At 48.0% G+C, this 13,120-nt stretch overlaps 1 protein-coding gene across 1 annotated transcript in view; it reads right to left on the bottom strand.

Annotated features, from left to right (window-relative positions):
• The window catches only part of SETBP1 (SET binding protein 1), a 261,441-nt gene extending 249,386 nt beyond the window's left edge, over positions 1-12,055 (bottom strand). The window contains exon 1 of the mRNA XM_050912893.1: positions 12,029-12,055. The gene's annotated coding sequence lies outside the window, so the exon portion shown is untranslated. The remainder of the gene's footprint in view (positions 1-12,028) is intronic.
• Positions 12,056-13,120: the final 1,065 nt, after the last annotated feature.

Raw genomic sequence — 13,120 nt, 5'->3', positions numbered from 1 at the left:
TACTGAGACTGCTTTCATTTTATCCATAGACTCCGAAATACCTTAAGATGAAAAAGAAAAAAAATTCTATTGAACAGGTTCAAGTGAGGGGAAACTGAGGCATGAATCCAAAAGTGTCATAGTGAACGTGAAGTGGAGCCCACATCTTCTCGAACCCCACATGTATCATGTTGCCTTTGGATCGCACATTCTCTCATGTGACATACAGTTAAATCCCTAATCTCTGCAAAATATCAGAAGTCCTGGAAGCTTCTTTACACTCCATCTTTTTAAAACCATTCACCACAAAGCACTGGAGACTATACAGCAATATTTAATGATGAGATATCACCTTTCACTCCAAAGACTCCCGGGTTGCTTCCTTGATTATATATGCCACCGCTGAAATGTAGCTGTCTCTGGGGCAGAGGCCAGTGGACAACCCACATTACACCCGAGGGAAAGTTTTGGTCAGAAACCTGCTTTTATGAGAAGTGTCAGTGAAACTTCAGAATCCATCATGGGACATAAAAACCCAACAGCCTGGCATGCAGCAAGCTGCAATGAACTCAGTTAACCCACATTAGGAATACAAAAAAAAAAAAAAAAAAAAGCCCCAACCTATTTCTTCATTACCGCTTTGCAAAAAAACTAGGAATTTCAAGCGTGGTTGTGGTCGCAGACCTTTGCACTGCCAGATCACCAGCAGCATCAGTTTGATGCAGATCAGGAACAGGCATCTGATCACGCTTCTATCGAACGGACCAGAGCACACAAGATGAGGGTTAAGCCTTTCTTCATGCCAACTTAAAGGCAGTTCCAGAGGATGGGTGAAACTTGTGAGCCATAAAGCCAGCGTGGTGCAGACAAGTGACATAGTATGACGCAATACAAAGTCTCCTGGGATAAAATTAAGTTACTGCAAATTTTTTTGAACAAATTTGAACCAGGAGAGTGAGTTTATACTGGATCAATATCATGCACCTGTAGCATATTTAATCAGTTGCTCAGAGCCCTGGAGCTAGATTTATCACGTCTTTGGACCACAGCCTTAGTTACTTCCTGTGGCCATGATACTCTGAAAGAACAACCCAGCTTTGGTAAGGAGCTGGAAAAATGACTGTGACAACTATTTTCCATCCACACTATAGATCCCATAGGAAATATCCTCTCCCTTTCACCCGCCTTGCGTCAATCAGGACAGAAACAAGGCAGAAGGACTTCCCCTTCAAGCAAAACAAGTGAACACCATCTCTTAATAAAGAATCAGAGATGGCCTGGTGATATCCAAATCCCAACAAGGCACAACCCTGAGCATCCTGCCCTAGGTGACCCTGCGCTGAGCATTGTGGTGGACTGGACGATCTCCAGAGACCCTTCCAACCCCAGACATTCTGTGCTTCTGTGATGTGTTATTTGGCCTCTACCTCCAGTGCTAGGCAAATTGGTCTCTCTACTGCATGACAATTTCAAACACACTGTTAAAATTCCCATCTATAAGATATACCTGCATAAAGAGATGTATAAAATAGATGTGGGTATACAACAGGTACAGTGTGAGATCCTCAACTGATAAGAATAATTGCAAGTGGAATGACCATACGTGAATGCCTGTAATCCACAGAATGTATATAAAAATAACTAACTAAGGCATGTGATTCATTAATAAGGTGAATTAGAAGAAGAAAGGTGGTTCCTCTCCACATGGTCCCCTTGTCTCCAACACTGCTTTTGTCCCAGTCCTTCCACCTCTGCCCCTGATTTGCATGGGTTATGTGAGGGCTTTCTCTGAAGGGAAGGGATGCAAGCTCTCCCAGGTGTGGTCTATCCACATGAAAACAAGGAGCAAGGATTAAAGGTAGTTACCAGAACAGCAGAATGTAATCTTCACTCATTTCCATTGGATTGCCCTGAGTCTAAGCGCTACCAGCCCTCTGCACCTCCACCAGCATGACTGAGTAACACTGACTGATGACTCTGCCTCAGCGTGCCCAAGCCCAGTGAAGGAAGCCAGGAAAAGCCACACTGGAGGGGAAAAGACAAGATGATAACCCAAAGATCTATCACAGCTAGGTGAGGCTGCAAGCATCCCCCCCAAGATAAAGAGAGAGAAATAAATGAGAGCCCAAGCATATCCATAATTACGGAGACATGTAAGTGTGTACATTACACACGTGTGTATCTGTCTTCTCAACACAGAGATATTAAAAGTAGATTATGGAATCATATTTGACTCCATAATTAGGTTTGAGACTCCATAATTAGATCAGATAGTCACCTTTCTATGTAAGTAACTATCGTACAGCACTGAAGGGAGGGCCAACTGAATGATTAAACAACTGACATAGCCATAAATCACAAGGCCCATAAAAGCAATACTGCCCAAGGTACAGCTGTGGCAACAGTCAGCGTAGCAAAGCACCCATCTGCGGTAGGAGGAGAGATGCCCATCACGTTGCCCAAGGACTTTTACAAGCTCCTGCCTGAGAACTGTGCCAAGGTTTTGTAAATCTACTCACTCACAACCTAAAGCTGTATCTGGATGTCGGGGAAGGGAGTATGGTCATCAGAGCTGTGAACACCTCCTCATGCTGACTTCTGGCCTCTAAAGGACCAACCTCCTCCCATTTGTGCCCTCCGAGACAAACACTGCTGCAGGACTGCTCTGAAGCTGGGCTCGGTTCACTGGATTTACACCTCTGAATCAAGGAATAGTGTTTGATCCTAATGACATCAAGAGTCGGCATGTCATTTTTACCCATCACCCTTGTGAAGATCAGGCCTCTGGGACACTAGAAAGCAGAATGAGATGCCAACTGTGCTCCAACTCATTACAACACAAAAAGCCAAGGCAGGAGATTTGCCTACGTCAGGTCAACACCAGGTTGCTGAGCTCCCAGACCAAGTATTATCACTCTCGGCGTGATGTATAATCAAAGGTGTCTCCTGAGATGATCCAAGAGAATACCCCGAGCACTCTGCTGGGTGCAGCAGTGTGTGCCACTACGAGGATAAAACATATTCCATTAACAACAGCCATAAAACTCTTTGGGGAAAAGTGTCAACGTGCACAAGAAGGGGACTTCAAATGCTTACTCCGTTCTAGCCAGCTCTTGCCAAGCGCGCCATCCTGGAGGTAGTGGCAGCCACTCCAGGCTACAAATGGAAAGTTTTATGGGTATTTAGGGAAAGGTTATTGGCACAGAGACCAGCCACAGAAAGCAAAACCCTGCACAATTCCATCATCTGTGTTACCAAACTTTCCTAGATCGACTCTGCTCTTGGAGAGCTGCCATCAGACACAGTAGCCTCCTACTAACACCGTCGTGGTAGGGCAATAATCTCTCCTTCTCCCTCTGATCAAACATTTCCCTCTGCACCCTGAAACGTGTGGAAAATGATTTCTCTATATAAATCAGTAACGAGAGGTTTGTTTTTATTTACTGCTGCTGCCACGGGACTCCTCCTTCCTCCTTTTCTTTTTTTTTTCCCCCCCTCCTCCATTATTTCATTTTCTCTTGAACAAGTGCCAAATATAGCAGCTTTCCCTCCCTTCAGGAAAAACAAAGAAATAAATAAAATAAAGCAACACATCTGATAGGGAATGCACCAGGTCTTGGCTCAACATCTATTCCTCAGAGCTGTAAGTGATGGCACAAGGAGGACCAAAAAGGCTTCGGTCCAGGATCTATCCTGTGCCCAGTCTAGAGGCTGTACAAACAACACATCCCATATTGATCTATTCTGCACGCTTCGAATGAGACTAGGAATAAGAAAGGTTGGATTTTGTCCATGCAGGCTTGCACTGTGTGTTTCCATGCTGAGTAAGCAGTGCTTGGTGCTGTATTATGTACCAAGCACCCCCAGCATCAAGGGGGGACTGTGGGAAAATAGGGAATACAAAGGGCATGCAAGAAGAAGAGAAATAATTTGGGGTATTTAGAGGAAGGCATTGAGACTGCTCTGCCTTGCAGAATGTATTAGTCTTTCGACTTTGAGGGAGGAGAGAGCGTCTGAGTCAGCAAGACAAGAAATACCCTTAAAGCCTCATGGATTGCAGAAGAAAAAGCAGGAGGCAAAAGCAGCGCAGGACACAAGTGGATGCGGCTGGATGTGCACAGGGCAAAGAGCAGCCCACGGTGCTGGGACAGTGATGTCAAGAGGCATAAACGTTAGTCGGGAGTGTGCCGGTGGGAAGACCTGAGGCCAAGAATAAAGGCAAGATAACCAACAGCTGCTATGGGCAAAGGAAAGGAGTAGCTTCACCTCTAATGAGGCTGAAGAGGAAGCGGTTACAGAAGTGCTCGGAGAAGTTGAGTCAGACGGGAGATAAGAGCCTGCTGAGTACCTGCACACCCGAAAGGCCTCTCCAGCTGAACTACTTCATTGTGCTCTTTGTGCGGCTTTGCACACATCGGACTCCCTCCGAGGCAGCAAATAGGATCGGGAGCACCAGATCCATGACTCAAATCCCTATTCAAGCAGGACCAGGACTTTGGGTTGTTATTCCCTTGTAACGCCACTGACTTTAGGAGGATGTTAAAGGTTGGGATGGGGTCAGAATTTGGAGGAATCCAAGGTCAAGTCAGTCATGGGTGCCCCTTGTCTCCATTAATGACGTATGGGTCTCCGTCTCCTAATCTGAGTCCTTCACTTAGGTCCCAACGAAGCAAAGGTTGGTCTGTGGGCTCCGATGGGTCAAGAGGCCCCTGAACTGAGGCGTCCATACCACTGCTCCCCAGCTGGAGATGGATGCAGGTTTGAATAGGGTCCCAGTTCCTACCTAGGGCCACGCTGCAGCTTATCGTTATTTTAATTGTTGCTCACACTATTTTTTTTCAGAGGTTTTCCTTAAGGGCCCTGGGAGATCTGTTCACTGAGCTAAGCCTGAAGAAAATGTTCTGGCCTGAAAGCCACATTTAAAAGGCAGCATGTTTTAAGAGCAGATGTGTCTTCAACTCTGATAAAAGGAAGGGGGAGGAGGACCTATGTTTCTGTGACTACCTCCTATGATACAGAACTGGGATCTAATGTAACCAACACCTATAGCAAATGCCATTTATGACACTTATCCAGCAGGATTTGTAGGGACAGTGCCTCTCTCTTTAAGCCAACAGACTAAAAGATCTCCATCGACTTTAGGATGTCTACAATGACACTTTTAATTTGTCATGGCATCAGAAACCATGACCTCCATTTTTTTGTCCCACTCACACCAAAAGAAGACAGAGGCCTTCAACAAGCCCTATGTTTATATCCATTTATCAGCTCAAAGTCCAGCAGGTTAGACTGCTGCCCTGTTTAAAAGCATGTGGTTAGAATAATTTAAAAGGGAAAAGTGTTTCCTCTTCTTCCCCCACTCTCACTTTTTCAGAATAAATTGGAAAAAAAAAAAAGGAACAAATGACAGCTGGAGAGAATTTACTCAATCTTTCAGGAAGAAAATTGTCATCAAGCAAAGAGAAAGCATGACATTTTTCAGCCCATTAGGTGAAGGTTTATGGAAGTTACAAGGATGTGAATATATGGGTTAATATTTTAAACTGTTTTGCAACCTTAGGAACAATGGGCATGTATAATAACACTTTGCCCAGATGCCTGCTATAACACTTTACATGTATACAATCCCGATTGAACACTTACTATACTCCCCCAGTTAAGCTTCACGTCTCTGATCCCTTCTGAAAAAGAACTGAAGAATTCAGCAGAGAATTATTCCCCTGTGCAGAATTCTATTGAATCCCCACTATAGAGCTCCATAGGAATGCTTTAGAGAGAAAAAGAAAAAAAAAAAAAGAAAAAAAAAGAAAGAAAGAAAAAGAAAAAACTACAGGAAGGATTTCCTTGTCTAGCAAACTAATAGGATTTCAGAGGAGTTTTGGTGGAAACCCCAATGCATTCTCCAAAGCCAAAAATTTAGCAAGACTCAAGGAGAGGTAGGCATGGATCACAGCATCACTGCAGCATACGCTGGGTCTGGAAACACACGGGGAAGTTAGGCCACTGTCCAAGTCTTAGAAATCACATCAGTAGGATATTCAGGATATGTGGATTCATATGGAGGAAAGACATGCCTGTAACGCCTTGCAGCTTGACCTTTGGTTTGAGTATCATCATTTTCTCCCTTCCATCTTAAAACCAACTTCCTCATCTGCTGAAATACCAGGACAGAAACAGAATGATTCATTGTATACATATATATCTCTCAGTTTTAAAGGTTAAGGCTAACAAAAATTTCAAAGTAACATAAAACCTCAGGCTTCCGATCTTTAACCCATCTCTAATTTTGAGGTATTTAAGTGAGTCCTGGGTTACCCCATGCTTGCCTACCACACATTCTTCTGAACAGCTTTCCCAAGCACTATTACAGGAGATACTGTACTACAGTAGAGGAAACTTCTCTCATCGCTGCCACATTCATAGAGCCCTTAACTGCCCAGGGCTGCACAGCAACGCTTACAGAAACAGGAATTCACTCCTTCAGAGGCAGTGAGAAGCTAAATAAGTCAGCCCACAACAACATTTAGCCACAACCCCAGCACCCCACTCTCCCAGGCATTTGCATCCCAATATATCATGCACTGCAGAACCAAGCCTTGGGCCACGCTGTGCTCTGGTATTCACCAGGGCAGGTCAGAGCCTTGCCACCACCTTCTGACCTCACGTTTGCATGGAAATCGGTCTCCTCCTGCATGGCTTTTCCACACATTGAGCTTGCTTTCAAAAAAGTGCCTCAGACTCACCAGCCCTACACAGGGAAGACAACTCAGGCTCATCCTTATCATCTGCACAACTCCTTTTTTCCCTGCAAGACGCCTGTGCTGGATGGACACGTACACAAGCCCCACCACTGTCCCCACTCGTAAGCAAGAGTAAACCTGACCCTGGGATCTGTGAGCGATACCAGTGACCGTATTCCCAGAGTACTTCTCTGGCCACCTTCCTGTTTTGTCACCTGTGCTTCAGCCCCATCATTTTCCCTTTCCTATCTGAAGTCAACAGGGTCATTGTCACACGCTGGCAATGGCACGCAGGTTCAGTGGACAGGCAGCCAGGCAAATATCATAGAGATACAAAGGCCTGAGCCCTTGCGAAGATCCCCAGCTAGACTTGGAAGTAAACTAGAGCCGTAAAGATCATAATCAAGCCCGGATCAAATTCTCCTAATCCTCGGGTGTTTGAGGTCCGGAGTTTCGATTTGGCCTTTTAGAGAGAGAGGTGACTAACCTGAGAACCCTTCAAAATTTTCAATTTCATAAAAGACAACAAAAGCCTAAATGAAATAATGTCAGAAGATTGCTTTTCATATCCAGCTGCCCCACAGCTTACAGTAAAAGCTCATCATTGTGTTTGGACAATCCGTGCTGCAAAGTAAATCCAACTCCAAAAGGGCAAAATAGCCCCTAACTCTACTCCCTCTCAAGAGCTGATACGCAGAAATTACCACTCCCTACTTCCTTCACACATTTCCTCCGCTCTGAAAGACAAGCTGCGTTATTCTCTGACTGCTTTTATTCAATTTAAGAAATGATTTTGCCTTCTTTTTTTTTGCCCCACCTATTTATCCCCCTCGCTTTGCTCTCTCTACGACCAGTTAAATGTGAATGCAGAATCCAGGTGCCTGTTGGGGAGCTGCACTTGTTCCCAGCATCCAGCAGATCTCTAAGCAGGTATGAAGATGCAAGAAACTTTTGAAACCCTATCAAGTGAAGCCTTCACGTTGGGAGAAGGAGAAAGAAACTGTCTCTAAGGGTTTGAGTGCACCTCAGAAGCAACTGTGCTAACAACGCACGCTTGCAACCTGATTTCATGCCTGTATCAGAAGGCAAAGCAGTCCCAACCTCGAAAGTTTGGAAATTGTTTTCAGATCTGACAGTCCCCTCAGGCTAGAACCTGGAGTTGAGGGGGTTTAAAGTCCTTCTTTAATGAAGATGACAATTTCCTAAAAGGATGAGTCATTTTATTTCCTCAACAATAATAATGGGAAAGGAAACTTTTTTTTATCAAGTTGGAAAGAGAGAAAGTAAAAAGAACAGAACCTATAATAGCAGCAAAACCAGTCCCAGTAGAAACCACAAGCCCTGCAGCAAAACACTGGGAACTTTCTCCGCTAAAGTTCTCCCACAGACTCTCGCCTTTCTTGCTAGGCTTTGGACTAGCTCTAAACCTTGGATTGCTGCTGCCCTAAGAGTGCCTGGACTTCCCAGCAACGACGCTAGATTTTGCTGTGGGTTTCATCTGACCACCGGTTTTTTTTTTGTGCACAGATTTGATGCCCTTCTCTCATCATCAAACGCATGCTTAATCGAGGCACGCACACGCTCCAAACCCTGCATGCCTGCATGTTATGGTAGGCAAAAATGGCACGCTGAATTTTCTGAACATGGCTTAAATCCTATTTAATTGGCCCTACTGTGGGCCATGCATCATGGAGTAGATTTTGGCAGTTATTAATGCTGCCTTTCAACATCATTGCAGACCCACAGATCACAGATACTCCAGAGATGGGTATTTAACGGGGAGCAAGAAAGACCACCTAGGCATATGGTTAAACAAATCACTCATCAATTCACTGGGAGAGCTTTCATTTCCATCACAGCAATCTGTTGGATCCCAGAACTGTTTTTACGTGGTTCATTAGACAATAGCCTTTCTTGCTACTAGTTGGGTCAAGAGTCAAAATTGCTGTGTAATTGCAAGTCTCGGAGCACAAGGCAAGAGTTTTTCAGTCCTGGAGGGTGTTGTCCAAAGGGGAAAGAAAACAGAAGGGAAAGATTATGTGTGAGCAATTGAGCCCTACTGAGAGGGCAAAAAAAGTCACAGAAACTGGGATTAGCCAAATCTTGTAATGGAAAACAAGAGTCCTGTTGGTAAGCTGGCACTTACACCTAAGAGATGTGCGTGCTGGGGAAAAGGAGCTCAAAGGATGGGTCAAAACAGACCAGAAGAGGAGATTAAGCAGCATCTGAAGCCAAAAAATGATGGTTGGACCTTTTCAAGCATTTAACTCCTTGAGTTAATTAAGCACGTGGCAATAGCAGTTGTTAAAAAAGAACAGTTCCCAACTTAATCCAAGTACATTATTGGAAATGATACTGAGCAACCTCAGTAGAGAAACCCAGTAAATATCAAGTCAAGCTAAATAGCTCAGTTATGATTATTATTAATAATAAATCATGGCCACTGTTTCTTTTGTTTGCCAACAACTAGCATAGTTTACGGCTCTGCACAAACCTAACACACCATTTTATTACATTTCAGAGAGTGCATCCTCCTAAAATGATAATGTGTTAATAATCTTTGCTGGGCTTTTTGGCAGGAACCAAAGAGCTCAAACAACTTGAAATAACATCAGCAAAAAATTATTTATTCCCCATCCCTAGTTGCAGAGAAAACAGAGGTTTTCTTGGCTCAGTTACTTCTCAATAGATTTCTGGTTTCAATTAAAACTTTGAGTCTGAGAAGTTAAAAAAAAAAAAGCCAAAGCCAATAAGAGATGGAAGAGAAGTCTCCATTCACTGAGCGTTTCTGCTTTTTTTCCCCCCCCTGCTTTTACATAACCCTTCCGAGCTAAGAGCAGAGATTAAAGTACAACTTCATTGTTTGGAGGGGTTTTTCTCCTTTCAGCTAAAAATCAAATGGAGATGAAAAAAGTTTCTCCTTTGAAGGGAAGGAGCTTCTGACAGAGGGGAGTAATCTCAGCGAAGGCCGAGGAAGCGCAGAAAGGTGTGCGTGAAACAGCCGCTTGCACATTTTCCCTGATAGGCATTTTTTCTCCCGTCTACGATAAAAGGTCCGAGACACTTGTTTCCTCAGGTTTGTGCTATCGCTGCCTAACGTTAGACAGCCGATTATATCATTACTGTAGCCTGCACCAAGTTAGTCCTGGCTGCAGGGGCTGTCGGATCAATAATTGTTCCCATTTGGGTCCATAATATTCAACACGGGATTGGATTTGCCAGCAGTCCTTTACCCCTGAAATCCTCCTGTCAATACCAAAAGGATCAAATTACTTTCCCTGACAGCAGAGGACTAGCAGGCTCAGCGCTTTGCTCGCCTCGCACATCCTTTGCGGTTTGACAGATGGACATATAAGGCAACACGGTGGGGGTCCCCCCGTCCCCCCCCTCCAACCCGGCCCGGCCTGGCACGGCCCCGGCAGGGCCACCACGGGCCCGCGGCTAATGAAACACCTCTGCTTGCGGGGGGAGAAGCCCTACCCGGGCTCCCCCTTACTTACACACACACACACACACACACCCCCCCAACCTCCCCGCCGGCCGCATTTGCTTGTGGCGGACTCCTCCCAGTGCCCAGCTCGGCTCGCCTTGCTCACTGCAGCCGCCGGCCCACACCCCCAGCCCGGGGTGGGGGGCACCGTCACCCAACGGCACCGGGATGGGTGGGCAGTGCCCCCCCCTACCCCCCCCCAGCCACCTCCCCGTGCACCCCCCCCTCCATGCATATCCTCCTCCCCCGCGGGGAATTCCCCCCCCCCATCTCCCCTTGCAAACCCGCCCGGGGATGGGGAACCTGCCCGCCGGGGGGGGTGGCCGGGCCGGGTCCCCGTGTCCCCCCCCCGCCGCAGGCTGCCGCTCCCCGGGTCCGGCTCCCGGTGGCGAAGTGCCCTTTTAGCATCAGGCGTCAGGCCCGAGATTATCAGTGCCGTTTATTTGAAGCGGAAACGAATCGGAAATCCTTCTCTCAACTGCCTTTTTAGACACATAAATACACACAGGCAGGGGCAGGCAGCGCAGGAGACCGCCGGTGCCCGGTGTGATGCGCGCACACACACACACACACACACACTCACACACACACCGGGAAATGAGGGCGGGAGGGGGCCCCCCGCCTCGCCGGAGGGAGCTGATTTCCCACTGCCCGCCGGGGAAACCCGGCGAGGAAGGGGTGTGAGTGTGAGTGTGTGTGTGTGTGTGTGAGTGTGAGTGCACGGAGGTGGGCAGGGAGCCTTGCGCCAGGGCTGGAGTTGACAATAGCCGGCCGCGGCTGCAGGCTGCGTTTTGCTGCCCCCCCCCCCCCCGCGATAATATCGGCGATATTTAAACCGCCCAAAGCTGAACTCCACTTCCACCCGGGGCGGGGGGGGGAGCGGGGCCACTGGGGTCCCGGAGGCGGCAATCACCGGCTTATTAATAACCATTATTAACGCGCCTCACTTCGCCACCGAGCAGGGAGGGGGGGGGTCCCGCATTGCTAATTACTCCCCCCCTTCTCCACCCCCACCCCCCAGCCCCCACTTCTTTGCTCCTGCAAATTGCCGCTTTTCGGGGCTGCGTGTCCTTTTCAATGTCAAAACAAGCGCGGGGCCGCGGCGGCCGCCCCGGGGCAGCGGCTCTGCCCCCCCCCCCCCCCCCCCAGCGCCGAGCACCGCCGCGGACCCCCACGCACACACACACTCACACTCACACACACTCATGAGACACACACACACACACACAAATCCCCATAAGGTTACAATGTTGCTCTCTAGCTCCACTTAACCTGCAATTTACGAAGCGGGGGGGGGGGGGTGTCTCCCCCCCCTCTCCTTTCCACACGCACACACATAGCTGCCACCTACCCCCGGCACCGTCGGGGAAACACATATAGGCTACCAAAGTGGGGGGGCGGGGGAATAAGAGGGGGTAAATACATTATGCAAACTCCTCAAAAAATTGCAACCCCTTCCCAGCAGCACGGTTTTACATACCACCCCCCCCCAATCACACACACACACCCCCCCACCAGCCACAAAGCATGGGGAGGGAAGGGTCGGAGGGGGAGAGGAGGACTCGCATGCATTGCACAGCGGCGAAATATTCCCCCCCCCCCAAATAAATAAAGCCCTTTCCGCGCCATTGCAAAGTCACAACATGAAAAAAAAAGGAGACGACATTAACTTTTGCATGCAGAGGGGAAAAAGGGGGGGGGGGGGAAGGGAAAAGAGAGAGGGGTAAGACCCTCCTGCAATCCAGATCATCAAGACAGACCTTTCCTCGATGGCTCAGGTTTTTTGTTGCTTCCCCCCCCCCCCCCTCCTTTTACTAACCCATATCCCCAAAACGGCAGCGGGGGCTTCTTAGCAGCTTCCTCTTCTTCTTCTTTCTTCCTCCTCCTCCTCCTCCTCCTCCTCCCTCGGATTCCCCCCTTCTTGTCTCTTCTCTTTTAGATCCCGGTTTCAATCCCTCGCCACAGCCCCCAAAGGTGCTTTTGCTTGTGTTGCGGCAAACCCATGGCGGTGTTCATCTGTCAGATTAGGGGAGCGCACGGCCGCGCAGCACACGCAGAGCGGAGAGGGAGGAGGGCGGGGGGAGGAGGGAAGACACCCGGGGAGAGGGAGATGGACGGACAGACAGACGGATAGATAGCTCGATAGATAAATGATAGATAGATAGATAAATAGAGCGAGATAGAGCGAGAAGGGGGGAAAATGGCGTCTTGGAAGCCGGAATCCCGGAGTAAATCAAATTAACACGCAACACCCGGAGCAGTCCCGGCTAATTTTAGCAGGATCCAAAATAAAATGAAAAGGAAAAGGGGGGTGGGAAGGAGGAGAAGGAGGAGGGGGGGGGGGTGAAAGAAAGGAGGAGGGGGGGAAGGAGGAAAAAAAAAGGGGGAGAGAGAAAAAAAAAAAAGAAAAAATCAATGCACTGGATAAAATCCTGGATTTGAAATCGATGGAGCTTGTCTCTGGCTCTCTGGCTCTCTGGCTTTTTCTTTTCTTTTCCTTCTTTTTTTTTTTTGGAAGGGGGCTTTTTTTGCTTTCTGTTTGTTGTTGGTGGTTGTTTGGGGGCCTTTTGAAGGGGGGCGAGGGGGGGAAGCGTTTTCGGTTTTGCTTTTCCCGGCGAGGAGTTTTAAAAAAAAAAAAAAAAAAAGACACCAAAAAAAAAAAAAAGAAAAGAAAGAAAGAGCAAAACCCCGCGACGAGAAAAGGGCTGCTTTGGCGGCGAGGAAGCTGTTCCCTTTATTCCGGCTCTCTCGTCTCCGGAGCGGGCCCGTGCTGGTGCCGGAGCTCCGGCGGGCTGCGGGGCTGCGGCCGCCCGCTCCCCCCGCCGCGCCGCGCCGCGCCGCCCCACGCCGGGCCGCGCCGAGGGAGGGCAAAGGGGAGGCGGGGGGGGAAAAAAAAACACCCCCCCTTTTC

The sequence above is a fragment of the Gymnogyps californianus genome, chromosome Z (genome assembly GCF_018139145.2).
Source record: "Gymnogyps californianus isolate 813 chromosome Z, ASM1813914v2, whole genome shotgun sequence".
NCBI lineage: Eukaryota > Metazoa > Chordata > Aves > Accipitriformes > Cathartidae > Gymnogyps > Gymnogyps californianus.
Note: the sequence above shows the minus strand (reverse complement) of the source record. Positions and strands in the feature narration are given on the sequence as shown.